The following is a 24881-nucleotide window of genomic DNA, read 5'->3' on the forward strand; positions in this document are numbered from 1 at the left end:
GCTTAGTGCATAGCTCTGGTGGCTGGCTCCAGTTCATAGGCAGCATCCAATAGTCATCCCTCTCTATGCCAAGCAACTAGCCTACCTAAAAGACTGCAGGACTAGGAAATCATGTCTGAGTCTGTGTTTGCATGTTTGGAACCATAATTTTTTATGCTTTCTCAGCTCCTATGTGGAAATATATGCTCCCACATTGGACACCATATGTAACAACTATCTCTCTGTCCCACCAGCCTGTAGCATGAATCTTAAGAGGTCTTATTAAGAAAACAAACCCGGGAGCAAAATATTGGGGTGAATGCTGAAAGATCAGAAAGACAGAACCAGTCGCAGACACCTCACCTCGCCAATCCCTCAGCTGATACTGTTTCCTCAAATTGAAAGCCTCCGAGTCCTCATCCAAATGGATCTCACCTGAAGTGCTGCTTGAAGCCTAAAAGCTTAACCAAGACTCTGTTTCCTGGTCCTCATGCCTTATATACCTTTCTGCTTCCTGCCATCACTCTCTGGGATTAAAGGCATGTGTCACCATGCCTGACTGTTTCCAGTGTGGCTTTGAACTCACAGAGATCCAGATGGATCTCTGCCTTTGGAATGCTAGGATTAAAGATGTGTGTCCCACTATTTTCTAGCCTCTATATCTAGTGGCTGTTCTGTTCTCTGACCTCAGATAAGTTTATTAGGGTGCACAATATTTTGGGGAACACAACATCACCATAGCAGCCAGCTCCTAAAAAATGACATGGAGTCTTCTTATTAACTATGAAAACTCAGTCTATAGCTTAGGCTTGTTCCTACATAGCTCTTTTAACTTAAGTAAACCATTTATATTAATTATGTTCTATAATATGGCATTACCTCTCTTTCATCTTGCAGCTCCTATTTCCTCTCTGTATCTTCTGGCATCTCTTGCACACCTAGTTTCATCCCCAACCTCCTCTTTCTCTGCCCTGAAGTCACACCTTTACCTCCTGCCTAGCTATTGGCCATTCAGCTCTTTATTAAAATAATCACAGCAATATATCTTCACACAGTGTACAAATATCCCACAGCAGCCTCCTTGGTTAGAAACCTGTTACTCTTACTTGGTCCATTAAAATGTAATGTTTGCTTCAAAATGCAATTATCCCTAGATGACTCACACTTGCAGGCACCATTAATTTCTATTTGAATTATCAATTCAGAGATCCCAGCAGGTGTTAATTAGCTACCTCAAACAAAAACAGATCCAAAACTATGTACAGAGCTTAGACTTCTCAAAGAAAAGCAAAGTGTTCTACAAACAGACAAGTTTTTATTTGTTATTGCAATTAGAAATGTCTTCAACTACTCACTTGGATTTGATGAGTCATGACATACATACCAAGTGAATTATATTGTTTGGGGGCTCCTGTTTGCTCTTTTGTAAAATCTTATATTCATATCTTTAATTGGCACAGTTAGAAAAGTATGTTTGGTGAGATGTGGACAGTAAAGATATTCCATTTCAGGGGCAGAAGCAGAAGAATTTTAGAGGAAAAAGGCAACTGAACTTATTGTATAATACTGAGAAAGGCATGGTCAAAGACTAGGCTAAGTTATATTGTGAGAAATTCTTGATCATATGAGGTTAACAACTGAAAGAATACACTCATGTATATCTATTAAGCTTTCAGATCTGTAATTGTAAAATGTTGCTTAAAGTTTGTATGCATTGGGATATAAATGATGTAGAATTTACATAAACTACAAAGTAAAAGTAGACAAAGGAAATTAACTGAATTACCATAGGACAAAACTGGACCAGGATATCATTCCAAGTTATCTCTGTATATTCTGGCGCTTTCTGTGGTACTACCCAAAACAGTGGGCCTTGGCTGAATGCAGCTGGAAGGGCACATAGAGATGCATTAAGGTCCTCAAAAAGCATATTACTCTGAGAGAAGGCACATGCAGAAAATATCTATTTCTTTTCTTTCTTTCATTCTTTTTTGGTTTGATCAGCTTCATGACCTTGGGCAAGTTACTTAGCATTCACAAAGACCTAAGTTGACATTCACCATCATGTGTCCTGAAGTTGGATGGGCACTGGGGACACAAAAATGAATAAAGCATAGACATAATATTAAAGCACATGCCTGAAGGAAGCAATGAGGACCAGAGGATATTGTGAATTTTCTTCAGTCTAATAATGTTAGAGATGTAATAAAAATTTCTGCCTCACTGGTGTCTGTTTCTTTGGTTTGTTTTGTTTCCATTTCATATATACCACAATAAATTGGTAACTTTCTATTTGATAGCAAAATGTCTAATCAAAGTATTTTGTATGTTTCTATGTATATCTTTCTCATAATATTTTCCTAATATTTATTTACAAAATATTGTAATCAGCTTTAGGAATAGACATTAGATTAAGGTCATTTCCTGAACAGAAACCATTAAAAGAAAAGAGAACAACATCCTACCTTTGAATTGAGATTATTTGGACCAATATTTAGTCAAAAGCAGACAATGTCTAAATAATGAAAATTTATGGTTTTTGTCTTGATGGTTTATTAGAATTATACATTTTCATGATATTTATGAATGCAACCTTAGACAGTGGCATTTCACTAAATCTACTAGGCAATTATAAAAATCATTCTTTCTTTCTTTCTAAATACAAGTCCTATTCTTCTACTTCCTTTCAAGCTACATAACTTTTTCCCACAATGATAATTCCTTGTCATTTCTTATAATTCCTCTGAGAAAAAGCAAGAAGTCTTCTCAAAACTCAACAATGATCATTTTATGTTATTTCTCTCTTTTTTCTATTTTTATGTAAATGTATTTGATTGTACATGAAAAAAAATAGCATGTTATCTACATATTTTGTTTCAGGGTGATCTTCTGTTACTCCATAGCTCAGTTCTCCTTTGTGATCAGCAACTTCTCAAAAACCAACTTCCTTCCTCCACAACTGCCTTCTGATTTATATTGATTTTACTGAAATATTCCCTTCTCATTGTGTGATATTTAGATTAAATGACAGTTCCTCTCATAATTTGTTACTTTAAATCATAGTATGTTTGCCACTTACATAAAAACACAGTAGTTATTTCTTAGTTTTTACCTTACAGAGCTCAACAAGTTATAGTTATTTGTTATGGTAGGTAGAAAACTGCACTATTTCCACAAAAAGAGAAATTCAAAGTGCAAAAACCTAGCCCAAAATTTACTATTTTTTTTATGTCAGTATTTTGGGAATTTTTTTTTTTTATGATTAAGTGTTTTTGGATTCTGGTATGCTTCACATTTGGCTAACTTTTAAACCATCTCCATGATGTTTGTTGTCTTAAAACCAAAGGCTTTTGTTGAGAGATATTTGATCACCATATGAACCCCAAGATTCATTAATCAAATAAAAATAAGATTATGTCAAGAGGCAGAGCCAGAAACTTGTTGAGAGGAAGTAGCCATAGAGAGTAAGAGGAGTTGGGGAAATGAACAGAGAAACATACAGTAACTAGTGAGGAAAGGTTTTGAGTTTGGCTGTTTTTATTTGTTTTTTGGTTTAGGATGGAAAATTGGCTCTCTTTTCTGGGAAGTCACCTAAGAAGGAGGCTCAGCTAGTTTCTCCTTGGCCTCTCTGAGCTATCAGGTTTTCACCACAGCATCTGACTCCTGAATTCTTATTGGTAAAATCGTAAGATTTAGGTTTAGTTTAAAAACAATAGCCTTTTGTGTGAATTTCAAAGAATCTTTTCATTGGCAAGGAAAACATTATATACTTTCATTATAAAACTGGGCCAGGTGGTGGTGGTGGTGGTGGTGGTGGTGGTGGTGGTGGTGGTGGTGCATGCCTTTAATCCCAGCACTTGGGAGGCAGAGCCAGGTGGATCTCTGTGAGTTCAAGGCCAGGCTGGTCTTCAGAGTGAGATCCAGGACAGGCACCAAAACACTACACAGAGAAACCCTGTCTTGAAAAACAAAAAATAAAAAACAAAAAACAAAAAACAAAAAAAAAACAAAAAACAAAAAACAAACCAAACAAACAAACAAAAAACAATGTTGTGGGTAGCCGGTCCAGTTTGACCTGGAAGTACCACCCCCACTGAGGCTTCAGTAACTGTCACGCCTAAAAGTAGGAGCTGAGGGAGGACCCCTGAAGACCTGAGATCAAGATGGGCCATCTCACTTGGTTCCTGGATTCTGGACGTTGGAGGTAGACCAAGCAGAGTTCTCCAGAGAACAATGCTGGACTGTGCTTCACCTTTCTAAGACCCTATTACCTATCCTTTCACTTGTAAGTTACCCCACAAAATAAACCTCCCTTTTAACTACATGGAGTTGCCTTAATATTTAAACTAATATCTGGTGCCCAATATGGGGCTCGTTGGGCCCTATGACCCTAAGATAAAGAGTCTAATTATAAGCCAAGCTGGCTTTGGAGATGGAACCAAGAACCCATCTATATCTAGGGTCTTTAGGGATCTTCTCTCGGCTTCACCTTATAGGTGTGACAGTTACTGAAGCCTCAATGGGTGTGGTACTTCCAGGTCAAAGCTGGAACAGCTACCCACTACATCTCTTGCTTTTGTCTAAATAAGAAGGTTCTAACCTAATACAAGACTATATACATTAGGAGTGATTATCAAATATTGTCCAGGAGTAATAAGGGATAATGACCTAGATAAGATGGAACTACAACCAATGCAAACAATATCAAACAAGAGACACATACTAAAATCCAGAAAAGTCTAAAGCATAGGTAAATGGCATGTTACAAAGAACATTCCAAAAGGTATCCTATCCTACAGAACCTAAATCTAATACTTAATATGTTCTATCTAAGAATTTTATTTTATATATATTATAAAGTTGTAACTGTAACTGCTAGTCTTCAATGGCATCAAAGACCTGAGAAGGAATATAATGATACCTGAGAAATGGAAGATGGATGCAAGCAACTTCGGGAGTCTTACAAGAGTAGACAGAGACAGCTGGCAGCCTGGTCAGTCACCTAATGTTTTTCAGCATTGTTGGTGCATTCAAATTGGCCACAGGCCTAGAGTATCTGACAGACCATTTTCAGAAGCAAGAATTTTGAAAGACCAACTTACCCTGTCTTGGCAGAGTTTAGAAGTCACTTTTCCTTGTGTCCCACTTGTCCAGAAGGACAGCATTCATACTGTCAGCAGTCGAGGCAAGGGCAGTTCTTTGCCCAGTAGGCCATTTTGTGCCAAGAAGACAAACTTCCAAATGGAAATGTCTTAGAAGCCCAACATTCTTTCAGGATCAAATTGGTGCTGCCAGGAGCTATTGTGTCTCACATCAACAGAATTCTAAGTTATTTAAATGCCATATTCTCTAGGTCCATGAAGTGTTTGAAGATGACCTGTCCATCTAACCTATGTATCTGTAAATCTGGATAACTTAAATAACATAACTATAAAGATAACAAGCATAGGTGACTATAAATCTATAAGTCTTATCTACCTAAATAACCTAAGGACTAAGGCTTCGTGTAAACAAGGTAAACGGTCTGTAAGCAAATGTATGGTAAAAGGACGGTGACTTCAAAATTGTGACAATAAACAAAATATCTTTAACAGAGGTAGGAATGTATAGTGCAATATGCGATATGACAATAATCCTGAATATATATCAATATACAAAATATCCTAAACAGAGGTAGAACATGCATACAGTATGACAAATATAAATTTACATTTGTATCAATATACAAATATTTCAAATAAGAGTAGAAATATATGTACATTATAACAAATATAGTTCTGTATTTGTATCAATATACAAATCTTATACAGGAATCTAAAAACAGTTTACATTTATATCAACATATAAGAACCCATAACAGTGCAAATTATCTAAGGCTGCTATTTTACTAATTTTTGTTTACTAGTATATACAATAATCTACCATAATATCTTATACCTATCCATTCCACTTTTTCTTTTGTTTTGTTTTTTGAGGCACTTTTTTCTTTTCTTAAGGAGAATACTGAGTCTAATATTTTCTTCCACCCCCAACCCTATAACCATCATCCATAACCCTGAGAAATATGAAACCTTTGGGAGAAAGGGCGTCGTTTTCTTAGATTTGTTTCCTGCTGTTTAGGGAGTGATGGTATCTCTGTTGGGTACTGTAAGAAAGCTCAGATAGTTAAGTCTCAGTTAGAGTAACTGTAGATTCTGCAGCAAGTCTCCAAGTAATGGGTACGGTTGTTTGAAATTCTGGCTAGAAGTATAGTAAGATGATGAGTACCTTGGAATCATTCTGGACTGAGTAGTGTTGTTGTTGGGGCCCCATCTTCCTTTTAGAGACTTCAGAGATTGCTACTGGAAAAACCTATTTTTTACCACGAAAAACTTGAACATTATTAATATATCAAAATGGAAAGTTTGGATTTAAAGATGACATGACATATAAGAGAGGATTCTGAGAAATCAAGAATATGCTTGGAGAGAATTAGAATCTTGAATACAATGGTCCTTTTTTATTGGTTTCCTTCTGTCCCACACTAGAGGGTTCTTCTGATATGGTATTGAAGAATCTCTTAACCTTTTCTTTTAGTAATATGCTTGTGTTTAGAGAAGGACCGAGCCAATTTTATCTCCAAAGCCAGGTTGGTTTATAATTGGACTCTTAATCTCAGGGTCATGGGGCCCAACGAGCCCCACACTGGGTACCATATATTGGTTTAAATATTAAGGCAACTCCACATAGTTAAAAGGGAGGTTTACTTTGTTGGGTAACTTAAGTGAAAGGATAGATAATAGGGTCTCGGAAAGGTGAAGCACAGTCCAGCAGTGTTCTTTTGAGAACTCTACTTGGTCTACCTCCAGCATCTAGGATCCAGGAACCAAGAGAGCCAGCCCATCTGCATCTTGGGTCTTCAGGGGTCCTCTCTCGGCTTCTCCTTGTATGTGTGACAGTTACTGAAGCCTCATTGGGGTGGTACTTCCAGGTCAAAGCTAAAATGATAACCCACTACAAAAACAAAAACAAAAACAAAAAAACAACAACAAAAAACAAATATATACGGAAAATATGCCTAAAATATCTCTATTGATCTTTCCTGTGGTGGTACTGTGTTCCCCAAAATATTGTGTACCTTAATAAACTTATCTGGGGTCAGAGAACAGAAAAGCCACTAGATACTTAAGATAGGCAGTGAGAGCACACACCTTTAATCTTAACATTCCAGAGGCAGAAATCCATGTGTTCAAGGATAAAGCCAAGCATGGTGACTCACGCCTTTAATCCCAGAAAGCAAGCCTTTAATCCCAGGGAGTGGTGGTAGAAAGCAGAAAGGTATATAAGGCATGAGGACCAGAAACTAAAAGCATTTAGCTGGTTAAGCATTTGGCTGGTTAAGCATTTGGTTGGTTAAGCTTTCAGGCATCTAGCAGCACAGCTCAGCTGAGAGCCATTCGGATATGAGGACACAGAGGCTTCCAGTCTGAGGAAACAAGACAAGCTGAGGATCTGGCGAGGTGAGGTGGCTGTGGCTTGTTCTGGTTGTCTGATCTTCCAGTTCACCACAATACCTGGCTCCAGGTTTGATTTTATTAATAAGAACTTTTAAGATTCCTGCTACAGTTTCCCTTCAAGTGTGACACATGCTTCATAGGTTAACAAAATGTCTATTTTTGTTTTACAAAACTCTGATACTGGTTCCCCACTTGCACAATGTCCTCAGCAAATATAAATGAATTAAATACAACTTATTACAATGTCATTCTGCAAAAATGTTTATCTTCTAGCTTAAACTTGCTTTAGTTAATAATAAAAAAATTAAAAAAAAATTGTTATTTTATAATGCATATTCTTGCTTCAAAGAAGAGCATATTCAAATGCAGATTAGAAACCAGAAATTTCAAACAGCCAGCTCATGCAATGAGTACAGGACCTGGTCCACATGACTAGATGCCTCCGAAACAGATCAAGCCAATCAACTGTCTCACCTATTCAGAGGGCCTGATCAAGTTGGGGGCCCCTCAGCCTTTGGTTCATAGTTAATGTGTTTCCATTTATTTTGCTGTGCTAATTGCATGAGTTGGCTGTTTGAAACCTGGGACTTATGAAGGGACACTTGCCTCAGTCTGCGAGGAGGGGACTGGACCTGCCTGGACTGAGTCTACCAGGTCGATCTCAGTCCTCGGGGAGGCTTTGCCCTGGAGGAGGTGGGGATGGGGGTGGGCTGGGGGCAGGTGAGGGGGGGCAGGAGGGGGGAGAGCAAGGGAATCTGTGGCTGATATGTAGAACTGAATGGTATTGTAAAATAAAATAAAAAAAAAGAAACCAGAAATTTATGTATTGAATGCTACTTTAAATTTCACACATCTAATATATTTGAACTACTCAGTTGTTTCTAAATCAATAACTTTAATTCATTTTTAAAAGGCAAAAGGTAAATTGAGATATAAAGAAATTCATCTGGTGTAACAATTTATCTTTTATAAAGTAGGAGGATGTGAAAGTTAGAGAGAAACTGGGGAAAGAATAATCAAGTATGTTGTGAAATATTACTTCTGTACACTGTAAATATGTATTCCTCTCATTGTTAATAAGAAGCAGATTGGCCAATAGCTGGGCAGGAAGAGATTGGGTGAGACAGCCTGAGACAGAAAGAATGCAGGCATGAAGAAGGGTAGAGCCAGAGGAGTCACCAGCAGATGTAAGGAAAAGGAAACTGTACTGAGAAAAGGAATAAATCCACATGAATTGGTAGGGTGTAGGTAAGAAATATAGGTTAATTTAAAAGTAAGAGTTAGCTAGTAACAAGCCTGAGCTATTGACCAAGCATTTATAAGTAATATTAAGTCTCAGTGTTTGTTGTTTGGGAAATGGCTGCAGGAAAAGGAAAATTCCACCTACACAAGTCATTTACTTAAGAGGAAAATGCTTGATATTAATTTTCTCATTTATTCAAAGCATTTTGTGGTACAAATCTGTTCTCACACATTAAAATACATGTTTGAGTTTTTGTTCAAAACATGTATTTTACATGTTTAATGTACAGAACATGTACATTAACTTTGAATCATACATAAAATATTAGTTATGACCTAAGAAAAAGATGTTTTTTTACATTCAGAAGATCTGGTTTTGTAAATACCTGGTTTGGTATATTCTCAGTTTTAATGTACAAAGTGATTTTTCCATATCAAATACATTCAATGCAGTAAATACACAAAAGAGTGAAATATTTTACATGCTTCTTTGTAGGATGTCTTCTACAATTACATGAACATTTAAGTTAATATTTAAATACTTACCCAACTTATAATTTTCAGTGTAATTGATGCGAGACCTTAGGAGGATGCCTCTTGATTGTCTTCAATGTAGATAAGAATCAGAATGGCACATATTTACACACTAGCTTTTATCTGATTTAGTGAGACAGGGTTTCTCTGTGTAGCTTTGGAGCCTGTGCTGGAACTCACTCTGTAGACCAGGCTGGCCTTGAACTCACATATCTGCCTGCCTCTGTCTCCTGAGTGCTAGGATTAAAGGCGTGCACCATCACCACTGGGTGAAACTTTTACTTCTTAATTGTACAATATAAATTTTTATTTTATCTTAGTGATACTTCTTGTATTAGAAAATCAGTCAAAATTGACCTCATATGGTCCTGATCATTCTTTTAACTAAAGAAAAATCATACTTTATTTTTCTTTTGGTATTCAATCATAATTACAATATCTTCTCCTTCCCTTTCCTCTCTTCAAACTTTCTCATGTAACCTTCCCTACTTTTCTTCAAATTATCTGCATCCTTTTTCATTGTCATGCATATAAATAAATGTCTCTCTCTCTCTCTCTCTCTCTCTCTCTCTCTCTCTCTCTCTCAGCTTTCCTTATGTACGGTTGAAGCCTTATGAACTTTTCCATATCCACTTGGCATGTCTATTCATGTCATCCTTGTTCAGTACATGTTTGGGCAATCATGATGGTAAGACTTGACAGATGTAGTTTCTGACATGACTAGGTGACACAACCTCACAGCCACTTTTTTGATCATCTGGTTCTTGCAATCTGTCTGCCTCTTCTTCCTCAGTGTTCCCTGAGATTTAGGTGGAAGAGTGTTTGTAGACATATCCATTTTGGATAGGACCCCACAACTTTGTATTTGATAGGTTGTGGATTTCAGTAGTAGTCTCCATCTACTGCAAAGAGAAGTTTCCTTGATGAGGGGAGATTACAGTTCTCAGGTATACATACAAATGTTTATACATTTTTGTTAGGGATTATGCTGGTTTAATATATTAGCGACTGTAGAGTCTCCTTCAATAAACATGAATTTACTAGCACCAATTAGTTAGCAAGGTGTGTAGCACACCATTGTATCTATCTTGTTGAGCATGCCGTGAGTCCAATTAGAGAGATGTTGGCTACTGACAATGTATATGTGCCACTATTGTATACTTGGAGTTGCTGTGCCATGCTGGACATGGTAATTTGAATAAGAATTGCCCCATAGGCTTATATGTTTGCATGCCTAGTCACAAGGGAGTAAAAGTCTTTGCAAAAATTAGGAGTATTGGAAAGTGTGGCCTTGTTGGAGAAAGTGTGTCATGTTCTGGGTTAGAAAGAGACTAGGAAATGAAGTGGTCCATACATGTCATAGCTCGGTAAGCCTATTGACTACCTCCCTCCTTTGAAAACTCAGGCATGATTCTTAAATTGTCTATTCATAAGGATGAAAATGTTCTCACAGTTTTCCAAACATGTCTTTGGGGTTCTCATGTGTACATACTTATCCCCAACCACAATTTCTCTCTTTAGTCTTTAAAATATTGGAACTTCTAATTTTTTGAAAACTCCTCCAGATCATAGTAATACATTTACTTTAAGCCATATCACTCAAGCTTGTTATAAGTGTGTGATGAATTAATAAAGGATTTAGAATGAACTCCCTTACATGCAGTGTAATTAGCATATTACTTTGAATATTGTAATCTCTCAATAATATTATAGAATTAAAGGTGAAATCTAGAAACTTAAATTGAAATAGTAAATATTATTAGGACTTCTTGAAAGTTAAAATATACATGGAAATGGGTTAAAACATTCTCTTCATCTAATAAAAGGAAGCAAATAAATTCAAGCAGTGCAGAAATGAAATTTTCCTGGCTTTAACGGTAAAGGGAAAGTCATTATGCAAATCTTGCTGAACACCCTAATGGACATGCCTTCAATATCAGTGTCACAACATGTTAGACGGATTTTTCATCTACTTGCTCCTTATGTCTATCTGCCATTGAAAAATAAGCACCAGTTGAGTAAAATCAATCTTCTATGAGTAAATCGTCGTAGAATTAGAATTCTATTACAGAGAGATTTGAGTCCTTGTGAAAAGCAACTATTGATTATTTTCATATAACTGACAAACTTAAATGATTGGTACAGTGTGAGATGGCGATTTTGGACAGATTTGTGACAGGTAAAAAAGAAATAAAGACATTGTGACTTAACTATGAAAAACTGAAACTGAACGTGGTAACCCACACCTGTAATCCCAATAGTTAGGAAGATGAATCAGGATCCAAATGGGTTTAACGGCAGCTTGGACTGTAAAATGAAACCCTGTCTCAAAACAAACTAGCAAGCAACAGAAATAACAGAAAGAAAACTAAACATCAAAACAGAAAGGAAAAGAAAAATGAAAGGCTGTATTATTCTGTAACTTTTACATGTAATTTGAAATAGTTTGTAGTGTTAATGCCGATATCACTGGGTTTTCTAAATGTGATGTATTTTGTTTATTCTATTTTTTCATTCATTTATTTATTCTGTGCTTGTGAATGTATAGGTAAATGGATATATGGATGTGTGTCTGTGGAGGTCAAAGTTCAATGTCAGTTTCATCCTCAATTTCTCTCCACCTTAACTTTTGTCAAGGACTTCCATAATGTAATACTTTCTTTAAAATTTGAAAATATGTGTCTAATTATGCAATAAATACTTTTACTCATACTAAACACTGTATGACACTGAAGAACACATTTATACTCTAGAGGAAGACTCACAGGTTTGCTGAAAAAGTAATTAGTTCAACCTTAGGTGACCTTTCCATTGACAAAAGAGCAAGTTTGAATTCACATTCACAACTTTTTTTCTAACCTCCAGAAACCTGGATTTTCAGAATAAGCAGTTGGCATAAGACCCACGGAAGGGTTTTATGTGTGCATTAAATAGTAATGCTGGACATGTGGCATCTATGTGAATGTTGTGTGTGGGTGGTTAGAAGCTATAAATTCTGGATATGGCAGAGGCAGTATAAAAATCTTTCCCGAACCCTCTTTCCAGGGACCCACTAAAACTGTAGAGCAGCTTGTCTTTGCAGCTTTGTCTTCACTTATTGGGGGTACAATCTTGGGGTGGAAGCAGAAACCAAAGAGGAGAAAGAAAAAACTCCCCTAAGAATTTTCTTCCACATCTTTCAAAAAGAAGATTCCACTTTAAGAGTGGAATGACTTCACATTGTGCAGATTGAGTCTCTGTGGGTACCACTTTCAGAAGGCCATAGTCCCTTCAGGTTAGGACTGTGCTTTATAATATAATGTCATTTAACTTCAACCAATATATGTGGTGGTTTGAACAGGGATGGCTTATATTTGAAGACTTAGGGATTGGAGTTAGGAGGCATGTGGCCTTTTTAGAGGAAGTGTGTCACTAGAGGTGGCCTTTGAGGTCTCAAAAGCTCAAGCCAGGCCCAGTGTGTCTTGTCCTGCCTGCTGTCCGCCTGCCTGAATGTGAAAATCTCAGCTACCTCTTCAGCACCATGTCTGCCTGCATGCCACCATGTTTCCCACCATGATGACAATGAACTAAAACTCTGAATCTGTAAGCAAGCCAGAATTAAGTACTTCCCTTTGTAAGAGTGCTATGGTCATGGTGTCTATTCACAACAATAGAATGTTGACTAAGACAACACCTAAAAGCAAATCTACAGATGTTAACATATTTGGACAGTAGGGTTTCAACATAAAGATTTGGGTGAAATATATTTTATCATCTGCACTTCCAGAACTGCACAAAGCAACCCAAATTAACCCTCTTTTTTTGCCTTAGTATTCTCACATTTTATCCTTTCAGAAAGTGATTATAGATTGAAGTCATGAAACCAGGGGGTTTGAATGAGGATGGCACAGAGCACCATAAGTATGGACAAACATGTAGACTTCCATAACTCTACAGCTTTTCTCAAATCACTTGTGCCCTAGTACAGGAGCAGTGGATGATAGCTAATGAGGCTACAAACAAGTACAAACAAGAATGCAAGGAAGGAACCAAAGGCTGAGGGGCCCCCAACTGGATCAGGCCCTCTGAATAGGTGAGACAGTTGATTGGCTTGATCTGTTTGGGAGGCATCTAGGCAGTGGTACTAGGTCCTGGGCTCATTGCATGCGTTAGCTGTTTGAAACCTGGGACTTATGCAGGGACGCTTGACTCAATCTGGGAGGAGGGGACTGGACCTGCCTGGACTGAGTCTATCAGGTCGATCTCAGTCCTTGGGGGAGGCTTTGCCCTGGAGGAGGTAGGAATGGAGGGTGGGCAGGAAGGGGGAGAACAAGGGAATCTGTGGTTGTTATGTAGAACTGAATGGTACTGTAAAATAAAATTAAAATCCTAGAAGAAAAAAAATGCAAGGAAGGTCAAAACCAAGAGGGGACAAATAAGGTTATTCTTGGATTTTGAACACTTGGCACTTGAAGTTACCTAAGATGTTCCTAAGTGGATGATGAATAGAATGGAAATACATAAGCCTCATTTGAAGGCAATTTATCTTTGCATAGTTTCTCTAAATTCACAATACTCAAAAGATGAAAAAATAGCATTCAGTACAATTAGAATACATTTCCATTACTTTTTATACTTCTTTGTAAAAAAATATTTTTATTGAATAAAAAATGTACACAACATATTCTGATCACAGACCCTACCTACCTCCTCCCACTCACCTAACTTACCCACTTCTTTGTCTTTATCGTCAGAAAATTAGTGCCTCAGCTCATATTTGGTACTATATAAAATTCTATAAACAACAGATTTTTTTTTCAGAGATCTGGAAGATCAGAAGTACAGAATCAAAGTACAGATATTTGAGCATCTGTTCCCTGATCCACACATGTTCCAATCAAGCCATGTCCTTTGTGACAAAAGAAATGCTGGCCCTCTAAGGTCTTTTCACAGGTCCATTAATTGCACTCATGAAGGCAATAAATACTCTGTGTTTTGGTTTTGTTTTCTATGGGACTGGTCCTCACAAGATCCTATGTTTGAATGCTTGGTCTTCAGTTGGTGGTACTATTTGAGAAGGATTAGGCATGTGGTATTATTGGAGGAGGTATTACTAAGGGTTGGCTTTGAGATTTCAAAAGCCTATGCTATGCTATTCCCAGTCAGCTCTTTCTCTACCCTCTGCTTGTGGATCAGATGTTAGCTCTCAGCTACTACTAAAGTGACATGTTTGCCTGTCTGTTGCTATGCTATCCTTCATGATGGCTAAGGACTCTATTTCACTCTGAGAGCTTAAGCCCCAAATTAAATGTTTTCTTTCATACATTTTCTTGGTCATCGTGCTTTGTCAAAACAGTAGGAAAGAAATTAATGCACATCACCCACCTATTCATTTAACAATTATGCATCTTAATCATAGAGAATATGATTTTGATGTGACACAAATATTCAGGACATGGCATTTAAGTAATACATACAGTGAGAAATTTAAATTTGTCACATGATATTTGAAGCAACATGATTCCTAGCTGTACTTTGCAGAAATTCAGAGTGTAGGCCCTTGAATGCTTAATTCCAGTCAGACCCTCAGGTCAATGGACAGCCAAAATTAGCATGTATCTATCATTTCAAACTCTTTTGTAATACAGCTTAGGTCTACAACACTGGCATGTAATCTTACTGGTAGACTCAGTTATACAATGAAAATAATATAGGAGTCCAAATACATTTTGTATGCTAAATAAAATTAAAACCCTGTAATTGCATCACAAGTTTTGTGCTTAACGTTCTAATTATCTGAAAGAATGACATTCAATTATCTGTCTCCTTTTTAATGTGTGTGAAAGTGTTCTTACCATATCACTCAAAGCCTATTTATCTGAATAATGAACGATTTGGAATAATCAGTAGCTGTGTATTTTTCTGATTAACACTGATTCATCTGCTTCTCACTCTAAAGGCTATTTTCAAGGCAGAGAAATTGCAAGGCAGATTAATGACAACTGATATTCCAAATACAATCTTGGAAAAGAATGAGGTTGCCAGTGTTAATTTTTTAGTAATCCATGCTTAATAAGCCATCAAAGAACAAATACATGATCATAATAGATATAATACAATTGCCTGATCTCTATTCATAAAGGCTCAGGAACTGTCTAAATTAGTATGTAGTCATGAGGTGCTTATTTATTTTAATCAAAGATCCTTAACTATTTTATGTTATCATCTTAAATAATTTCACTTAATATTGATCTATGAATGTGTATTTACTGTATCCACACTGTTTTTGGCAATAGTGGACGATGAGTATGTTGGAGTTTCTTGTTTCTGCCAAGTTCTAAAATCTAAAGACTTTATAGCTTACTTGGTTTGCAAAAGTACATCTGATATTCACAGAATGATTTCTTTTCTGTGAATTTATTTATCTGAATGTACAGACGGTGTTGAGATACAATATTTTATATACTTATATAGGACATTATGAAAGTACTGACTATCTAAATGTCTTTTTATCATGTGAGATATTTCTCAATTACTCTAATTTAAATTCAATGATAGTATGGACAAGCAATGAGGAGACCATGAATTAATCAATATCTTATTCATGAAGAAAATTTAGAAAAGCACAATACTGGAGTATTACATCTTAATTTAATTGAAAAATGGTTGTTTTTATTGACACATCTTTTTTGTTTTGTTTTGTTTTTCAAGACATGGTTTCTCTGTGTAGCTTTGCACCTTTCCTAGAACTCACTCTGTAGACCAGGCTGGCCTTGAACTCACAGAGCTCTGCCTGGCTCTGCCTCCTGAGTGCTGGGATTAAAAGTGTGTGCCATCACTGCCTAGTTTGATACATCATTTCAACACTTTTTCTCTTTGTGATTTAATTACATGTGATGAACTGTTGCATGAAATGTTAAATGAAATTTCAAATGCCACAGCATATTTTAATCAGTATTGTATTTTACTCTTAGTTATTGGTGGAAATCTAGTCTTATACTTGATTTACATGTTATCTTTTGTTATAAGGATGTAGGAATAGGAATAACCACAGTATGTATAGGAATTACATTCAGTATTATCTATGTTTCAAGATCCTATAATGAAGGCAATATGTGACAAGAATGTAAAAAAGTGTCAAGAGGTTCAATTGCAGAATCTTTCAAGAAAATGTGTACTAATCTAGATTCTTCAGAGAACCAGAGCCAGTAATATACATATATACATGTATGAGCAGCAAATAGAAATTATTTTATTCTATTATTTTCATACACACTTACATGTCTTTGATATAACTGATAATACAAACATTATATTTCAATATTCTATAATTTTCTATATATTTTATATGTATACATAGAAGGATCATAAATTAAATTTATCAACCTGAAGGCATTTGGTCTGAGAAATTGCTCTGTTGCTTATGAGAATTCATAGATCCTATGTTCTGCCCTCTATGAAAGAGCAGCTTATGAAAATGATACTATTGCATTTGAAATCATAAGGTTTTGTACAAGTTTATTGAAAGGCTTCCTCCTCCTTCAAGAGGTAAATCCACAGCTCCTTGTTCCACTCAGGTCAGGCATTCAGTGTTGTCCAACCATGTCAGGGGCATAATAAATTTTACTAAGTCAACTTCAATTACTTATATTAAAACATTCCAAAATACAATCACATCGAAATAAGTTCTCTAACATAAGTTGGAAAACATATATGCTATCATAAATAGAATATATGATTGTTGAATAATATGCTTATGGAAAAGCATATTATAAATATGGTCAGTTAGATTTGTAGTATGAGGAAAATAACTTGGAGGGTGGTGAGATGAGAGTTGTCTGATGCAAGAATTTATCTGAAGCCCTGATGTATGGAAAAGGAACAAGGGATCTACTTGGCAGAGCTAGTAATGGCCCAGGGTCATGGTCTCAGGGAATCTGAAACTTCAAATCCTGGGAACCAGCCTGTTTTCACTCTAAGGGGCTAGGGTTATCAGTTCCAAGGTCACTCTGTTGTTGGTCTGATGCCCTGAAGTTATCCTGTGTTCCTTTTTTGCAACATGGCTTCTTTAGCATCCTGCTGACTTTCTCCCATTGTATGATACTTTCCTCTGATTCTGTTCAATTTTCCTCCTTAGTGAGGCTACCTGTAAAACAGGACCCCAAGAAAGACACGGGGATCACCCAATAACGGAGAAATGGATGAGATCTACATGAACAGCCTGGACATGAGTGAGAGCAATGAATGGCTAGGGTCGAGGGAAAGAGAGCAGGAGATCCCACCTGGATCAAGAACAGTGAGGGAGAACAAGGAATATGAGACCATGGTAAATGAAGACCACATGAGAAAAGGAAAAAACAAAGTGCTAAAGAGGTCCACAGAAATCCACAAAGATACCCCCACAAAAGACTGCTGGCAATGGCCGAGAGACAGCCGGGACTGACCTACTCTGGTGATGGGATGGCCAAACACCCTAATAGTTGTGCCAGAAACCCCATCCAAGGACTGAGGAATCTGGATGCAGACATCCACAGCTAGGCCCCCGGGTGGAGCGCTGGGAGTCTAATTAGCGAGAAAGAGGAGGGTTTATATGAGCAAGAATGGTTGAAACCAAGGTTGGATAAAGCACAGGGACCAATAGCCAAACGAATGGAAACACATGAACTATGAACCAAAGGCTGAGGGGCCCCCCAACTGGATCAGGCCCTCTGAATAGGTGAGACAGTTGATTGGCTTGATCTGTTTCAGAGGCATCTAGGCAGTGGTACCAGGTCCTGGGCTCGCTGCATGAGATAGCTGTTTGAAACCTGGGACTTATACAGGACAGGGATGCTTGGCTCAGTCTGGGAGGAGGGGACTGGACCTGCCTGGACTGAGTCTATCAGGTCGATCTCAGTCCTCAGGGGTGGCCTTGATCTGGAGGTGGTGGGAATGGGCTGGGGGTAAGGGGAGGGGGGCAGGAAGGGGGAGAACAAGGGAATCTGTGGTTGTTATGTAGAACTGAATAGTATTGTAAAATAAAATAATAAAAAATAAAAAAATAGTATTTAAGATGCTACACTTCTTAATAAGCTTGTTTGTTATAAGGTGTATCTTGTGCAAAGACCTCTTGACCCTACCTATTCTAACTTTTCATTCCTTATCCCCTGGATCTTCATAAAATGGACCCTACCACTGAAGAATGACCTGGTGCACATCCAGATGGCATGGAATATGATTAATCAGCCTCCCGATTGCAATGTCTTTAGTCCTCTGTTGCTTCATCTTCCTTCTATAATCCTTTCAAGGAATTTCTGAAGTTAAATGATTTTTCAATAGTTCTCTGACATGAGAAGGAATGGTTCCTTAATATTTTAGATTTCATGACCATTGCACAAGAAAATATTTCTCTTTTTAGAAAATGTACACCCAAAGTAGGTAGCAAATACTAATGAAGTGGATGATGTATTGCTACGTATTAACGCTTATTAGAATATTATAGGACCCTCATGTTAAAAAAAAAAAAAAACATGTTTCATTGTGATTTGAAATACAGGACACTTTGGAGACAGAGAATTCCAATTGTCTGATATGAAAATATGTATTTTCAATTCAAATAATCTCATTTCCACTTATTTAAAATACTGAGCTTTTACATGGGTTTATCTTTGAAGCAATTAAACAAATATGAAATTTGACAAAGAGAACTAACATTTTTCAAAAGATTATGGTGGTCACAGAAGCTCATAAAGAAAATGACTTTAGAAATAGGGCTTGAAATATTTGGTGATATAAGGGTTACATTTCAGTATTCCATCTTTTCCTCATATTATCTATTCAGTATAAAATTGCACATACAAAGAGTGACATGAATAAAATGCAATCTTTTTCCACATTAATGACAGTATTGCCTTCAGTACAACAGCAACTATCTTCGGAGTTTAAATTTTGGGGAAATTCAGCTTACACAAAACCAGCTTCTCCTTTCTGAGACATTCAAAGTTCCCCTTTGTAGTTTCTCTCTTGCTCAGATTGAGTTTTTCTCATACAGGAAAATAAACCTTCAGTTGAGATTCCTTCCCCGCCTTTGACACCTTGTCTACCACAACAAGAACAATGCAGTCACCTTTGAGGGGTGCTGCAAGTTGAAAGAGCCAGTAGAGCATACTTTCAGACATCAATGGATGCTTCCCTCCAGGAGCCCTCACTTTCTGCTGTTCTTTGTTTCTTTGCACCCCTTGCATGGTACCTGCAGAGTACCACGTATAAATTTCCCTACCTCCTTTTCATTTTGAGTATTCTAATATAAATAGGAACAAACTTGGCTTAAGGAAAAATATATTGAAGACAGGTGGTCAGATCACTGATTTTAATAAATTCCAAGCATTTTCTCGGAAATACTATTTCAAATGATTTTTAAATTGCTCAAATGTATGAAGGTCTAGAGTCAATATTAAGCACTATCAAACACACAGTAATTAAATAATAAATAAATAAATGTTGGGAAAATGCACATTTTTCTTCATTTGAAACTGCTATATGTTCATCATAAAACCCACAATATTTACACCTGTAAACTTTAAATATTCTGTGATTGCAAATGTCAATATAGCCAAGACTCACATTTTCCATCTGACTTCTGAAAATGCTGAATGCTTTCAAGGACCAACTGGAATCAATAATAAGCACATTTTTTAGGAAAGTGTTTTTTATTCCATAGCTACAGAGATAATGACATTTTTATTCAAAATCAAACTTGAAAAATTTGCATGAATATTACCAATTAGATTTTACTTCAAGAGAAAATCTGCATATAGTGTAGTAGAATACAGTTCTTCTGTATAGGAATAAGAACAATGGATTTTGTATTCTCATAGGTAATATAGAAACCTTATCTCTTTATTCTTGAGTTTAAGTAATTTATGACTTAAACCTATAAGAGCACACAAATTGGTTATCCAATACCCAATGGTCAGACCTGAAAATACACATACATATAAAATCAGGTAGACTAAAAAGAATGTATTTGTGTATTTAGGAATATATACATATACACAAATATGTATGTGACAGCAATTAATGAAAAGGAGGCCAGGAATTTCAAAGAGAACAAAGAGGGCTATATGAAAGGGCTTAGAGAGAGGAAAATAAAGATGTAATGATATTATTGAAAGAACTAACTAGAAAGGGGGTCATTTCAGTAGAAACCTTGTACAAGGGAAACTTCCAGGAATCTGCAAGGATGACCCCAGGTTTGGCTCCTAGCAAAAAGGATATGTAGCCTGAACTGGCCTCACTCATCCTGTGTCCAGGCAGGACTAACAATGGAGGAATTCAAACACCAACCCAGTGACACATCCTTTGACCTACAGTCTGTGCTACCTATGGGAAGTGCTGGGTTAAAGGTGACATAGAGATGGTGGGAGTAACCAGCCAAAGACTGTTCCAGCCTGAGACTCATGCCAGAGAGTGAGCCCACCCCTTACAATTTCTAAAGTGTTAGGGCCCAGAGGCTGGATCGCCCAGAGATTAGGATAGAACCAAACCGGACTGGAAAGAAAAAATAGTCAATGTAATAAGGCCTAGAGATGTTCTGCTATACTCATAGATTGGTGCCTAACCCAAAAGTCATCAGAGAGGCTTCATCCAGCAACTGGTCGAAACAAATGCAAAGATCCACAGTCAAACATTAGGCTGAGCTCCGGGAATCTTGCTAAAGAGAGGGAGGAAGGAAAGGACTGGAGGAACCAGAGTGGCCAAGGATTTCACAAGAAACCCTACATAATTAACTAACCCTGGCACATAGGAGCTCACAGACATTAAATCGACAACCAAGGAGCCTTCATGGGACTGACTTTGGCTATCTGCATATATGTGACAGTTGTGCAGCTTAGTCTTTTTGTGTGATCCCTAGGAGTGGCAGCAGGGACTGTCTCTGACTCTTTTGCTGGCTTTTGGCACAGGGGTGACCTTGCCCAGCCTTAATATACAATACAAATGCTTAGTCTTACTACAACGTGATATGCCATGTTTTGTAGATATCCACGGGAGGCCTGCCATATTCTGAATAGAAACAGGAGGAGTGGATGGTGGAGGGAGGCAGAGGCAAGGTGGGGGGAGGGACTGAGAGCAGAGGAGGGAGGGGAAACTGTGGTCAGTATGTAAAATAATAATAATAATAAATAATAATAATGGCTATAGATACATCACAGAGAGTTCTCATATGCCCTTCATTCATTCCCCCAAATATAAAGTCCTTCTATTACCATTAGTACTTCTAAAACAGCAGTATTTAGAAAATTACAGTGCTGTGGGATGATCTGTATGTCCTGTGGGAGCCCTTCTTGGGTTCTTTGTGGTGTTACCCAGCAGGTCCGTATAGAGGATGATTAGGACCATGGGCCTGAGTGCAGGTGTTTGAGATGGTCTGCACTTGGCTGTGCTGGGGGATGGTCTGTATGTCAAGTTGTTCTGATTGATCAATAAATAAAACCTGATCGGCTGTGGCTAGGCAGGAAGGATAGGCGGGACTAACAGAGAGGAGAAATAAAAGGACAGGAAGGCAGAAGGACTGGCTGCAGCCGCCGCCATGACCAGCAGCATGTGAAGACGCCGATAAGCCACCAGCCACGTGGCGAGGTATAGATTTGTAGAAATGCGTTACTTTAAGATATAAGAATAGTTAACAAGAAGCCTGCCACGGCCATGCAGTTTGTAAGCAATATAAGTCTCTGTGTTTACTTGGTTGGGTCTGAGCGGCTGTGGGACTGGCAGGTATTGATGTAACCAACCGTCTTATTAAATAAGAAACACAGAAACAATGTAAAAGAGAAAGCCGAGAGGTCAGAGCTCAGAGCTAAAATCTCACCCTTCCTCCTGCTGTCCCAGCTTCGCGAAAAGAGAGACCTACTTCCTGTCGGTTCGTTTTTTTATAGTATGTTGTTCTGCCTTCTCATTGGTTGTAAACCCAAACACATGACTGCCTCGTCACTGTCTGAATGTACAGCCCCCTAGGTCTTAAAGGCATATGTCTCCAATGCTGGCTATATCCCTGAACACACAGAGATCTTATGGGATTAAAGGCGTGTGCCACCACTGCCACACTCTTGCTATGGCTCTAATAGCTCTGACCCCCGGACAACTTTATTTATTAACATACAATCAAAATAATAATTCAGTACAATTAGATTACCACCACATTTCCCATTTTCTATTTTAATAAAAAGAAAAAAAGCAAAAGGTTATAACTAACAAAAGAAAAACTATATACAAAAGTACAATAACTATATACAATATATAAAAGTAATAAATACCTAAACAGGTATTTGACAAATCAGAGAAAATAATTCCATTATCTATCCTATTTTGGTAATTCCAAGATGTATCTAATGTACTTTCTATCCTAATTAATTTTCAACTATAACTAACTAATCTTCAACCATAACTAACTAATCTTCAACTCCCTCAGAGACCAAGAAGGGAATAATTAGCTAACAAAAATAAAAACAGGAAGTGCATGCAAGCAACTTCCAAAAAATTTTGTGAGTTGACAGAAACAGCCAGCTGCCTGGGCAGTCACCTGAGGTTTCTCTGCAGTGTTGGGGCATCATCTTCAGCCTATAGGCTTAGTGTATCTGACAGACTCATTTGTGAAGTAGGATGTACACAAGGTCAACAGTTCAACCTCACATTGGGTGAGAGCAGTCCACGTACCAGAAACACCTGAATTCCACTAGTGTCCTGTCATGATTCAGGATTTTAAATTCTGGAAATTGTTGACAGTTTTTTAATTCAGCTGTCCATTCTTCTTGGCTGTGTATATATGGCTTCATCTCAGCATCCCCTTCTTCTCCACATCCCTCTATTAAATGCCAGTCTACTTTTGAGAGGCATGAGCTTTCAGTTGCTGTTCCATTGTACAACAGAATCCATCGGCCCTCTGCCTGTTAAGCTGCCTTCGAAGAAAAGGGCACCGTACCTTTTCCAGATGCGAAGGCCACTTCAGGGATGGGGCCATATTGTCCTGGCCTCAGAAGATGCCTTTTGATAAAGCCATAACCACACTTGTTTTGGCAAGAATCAGTAGTCCCTTGTTTCGTGATCTGTCTGTCCATTTTGTCCTGTTGATTCGAGGATACTTTGTTGTCCAGTGGCTAACTTTTGCCAAAATGAAAGTTGACTCCATATGCAGTTTCTTCAATGCCCATATTTTCTCTGAAGTAGATTAGTACTGCCAGGAGCCGACATGTCTCAAAAAAGAAAAATTTTCTAAGTTATTAAAACATTTTAAATGCCATATTCTGTAGATCTCTGAAGGGTTTGAAGATGACCTGTCTAAAACATCTCTGCTCAATTTTTAAAACATATCTAATATGACTACAAGTTCTATGATAATGTCTAACTACTAGCTTTCATTTCTTTATATCCTAATAGTTGGTAATAATAACATTCAAGGATCGGAAATTTGCATTACATTGTTAAATAAATGGTATAAATGCAATTAGAAATATACATATAGCATTTTCTAACAATATCAGTTTCAAATTTGTATACAATATAAAACAATTCAATCCAATGTAAAGTATTTAAAACTAGTAATTGTCTTTTTCTTTTCTTTCTTTCTCTTTTTTTTTTTAAACAAGAACCTTAAATCTAATCTCCTTTGCTTAGCCTTTTTCCTAACCCTTGACAATAACTTGTAACCAACCCCCCTAAATACTGAAAATTATCCCAGACCCAAAACCCATTAAAAAGACCAAAAAACCACCTGCCTCACACCACCTCTTTGGGAATGTGGGCGTCGTATTCTTAAAATTGCTTCCTGCTGGGTATGGGCGAAGTTTTCTTTAAACTTGGTTGGGTCTGAGCGGCTGTGGGACTGGCGGGTGACAAAGACTTGTCCTGACTGTGGGCAAGGCAGGAAAACTCTAGCTATATTACAGCCTTCCTTAAATTTCTGTTAGTTTTTTGTTGTTTGGTTTAGTTTTCCTAGTAACTCTTTTACTGTTTCAGTATCTACTGTAAAATAACACACTTAGTTACTTATCTTAAATCAATCTTTTACAGTCTATGAAAATTTTCAGACTTTCCTAATTTCCAATGTCCTTAAGGACCTTGAGGAAGAATGGCAGAGATGTTTGTAGAATGTTCGCAGTATGACTTTGAAGTTTTCCTTACATTGCTTTTATCCCCCTCAATAACAGAAAGCCCTCAGAAGTAAAGTGCATTCTCAAAGCAACTTGAGAACGGTATCTGCTCTTACACTTCACTACTGCTGTTAGGCTGAATGGCTGTACGTGGTTTGGTTAGAATATGCTTTTCTAGCTCTTCTCACCATGCATCTCTTGCTTTATTCAATCTTGTATTTATAACCCAGGCGCATCATATGCTGAAATGTATTTTCAGTTTCTGGTCCATTATCATAGCTATTCCTTATCAAAACTGCCAACTGCCAGAAAATCTAACCTCTCATTCATATTCAAATTATGAAATCCAAATCAATTCTTGTTGCCCAGAGGTCAAACTTCTGATTCCTTTAGCAAAATATATTTCTTGTATTTTTGTATACGACACTATTTCTATGTGGTGTTAATTAGAGAATAAACATCTCAAACAAGTTTCATTCTATCTTAATGATTATGCTCTTAGATTTATCAATACATATTGACAAAT

This window comes from Peromyscus leucopus, chromosome 12 (assembly GCF_004664715.2).
Source record: "Peromyscus leucopus breed LL Stock chromosome 12, UCI_PerLeu_2.1, whole genome shotgun sequence".
NCBI classification, from domain to species: Eukaryota; Metazoa; Chordata; class Mammalia; order Rodentia; family Cricetidae; genus Peromyscus; species Peromyscus leucopus.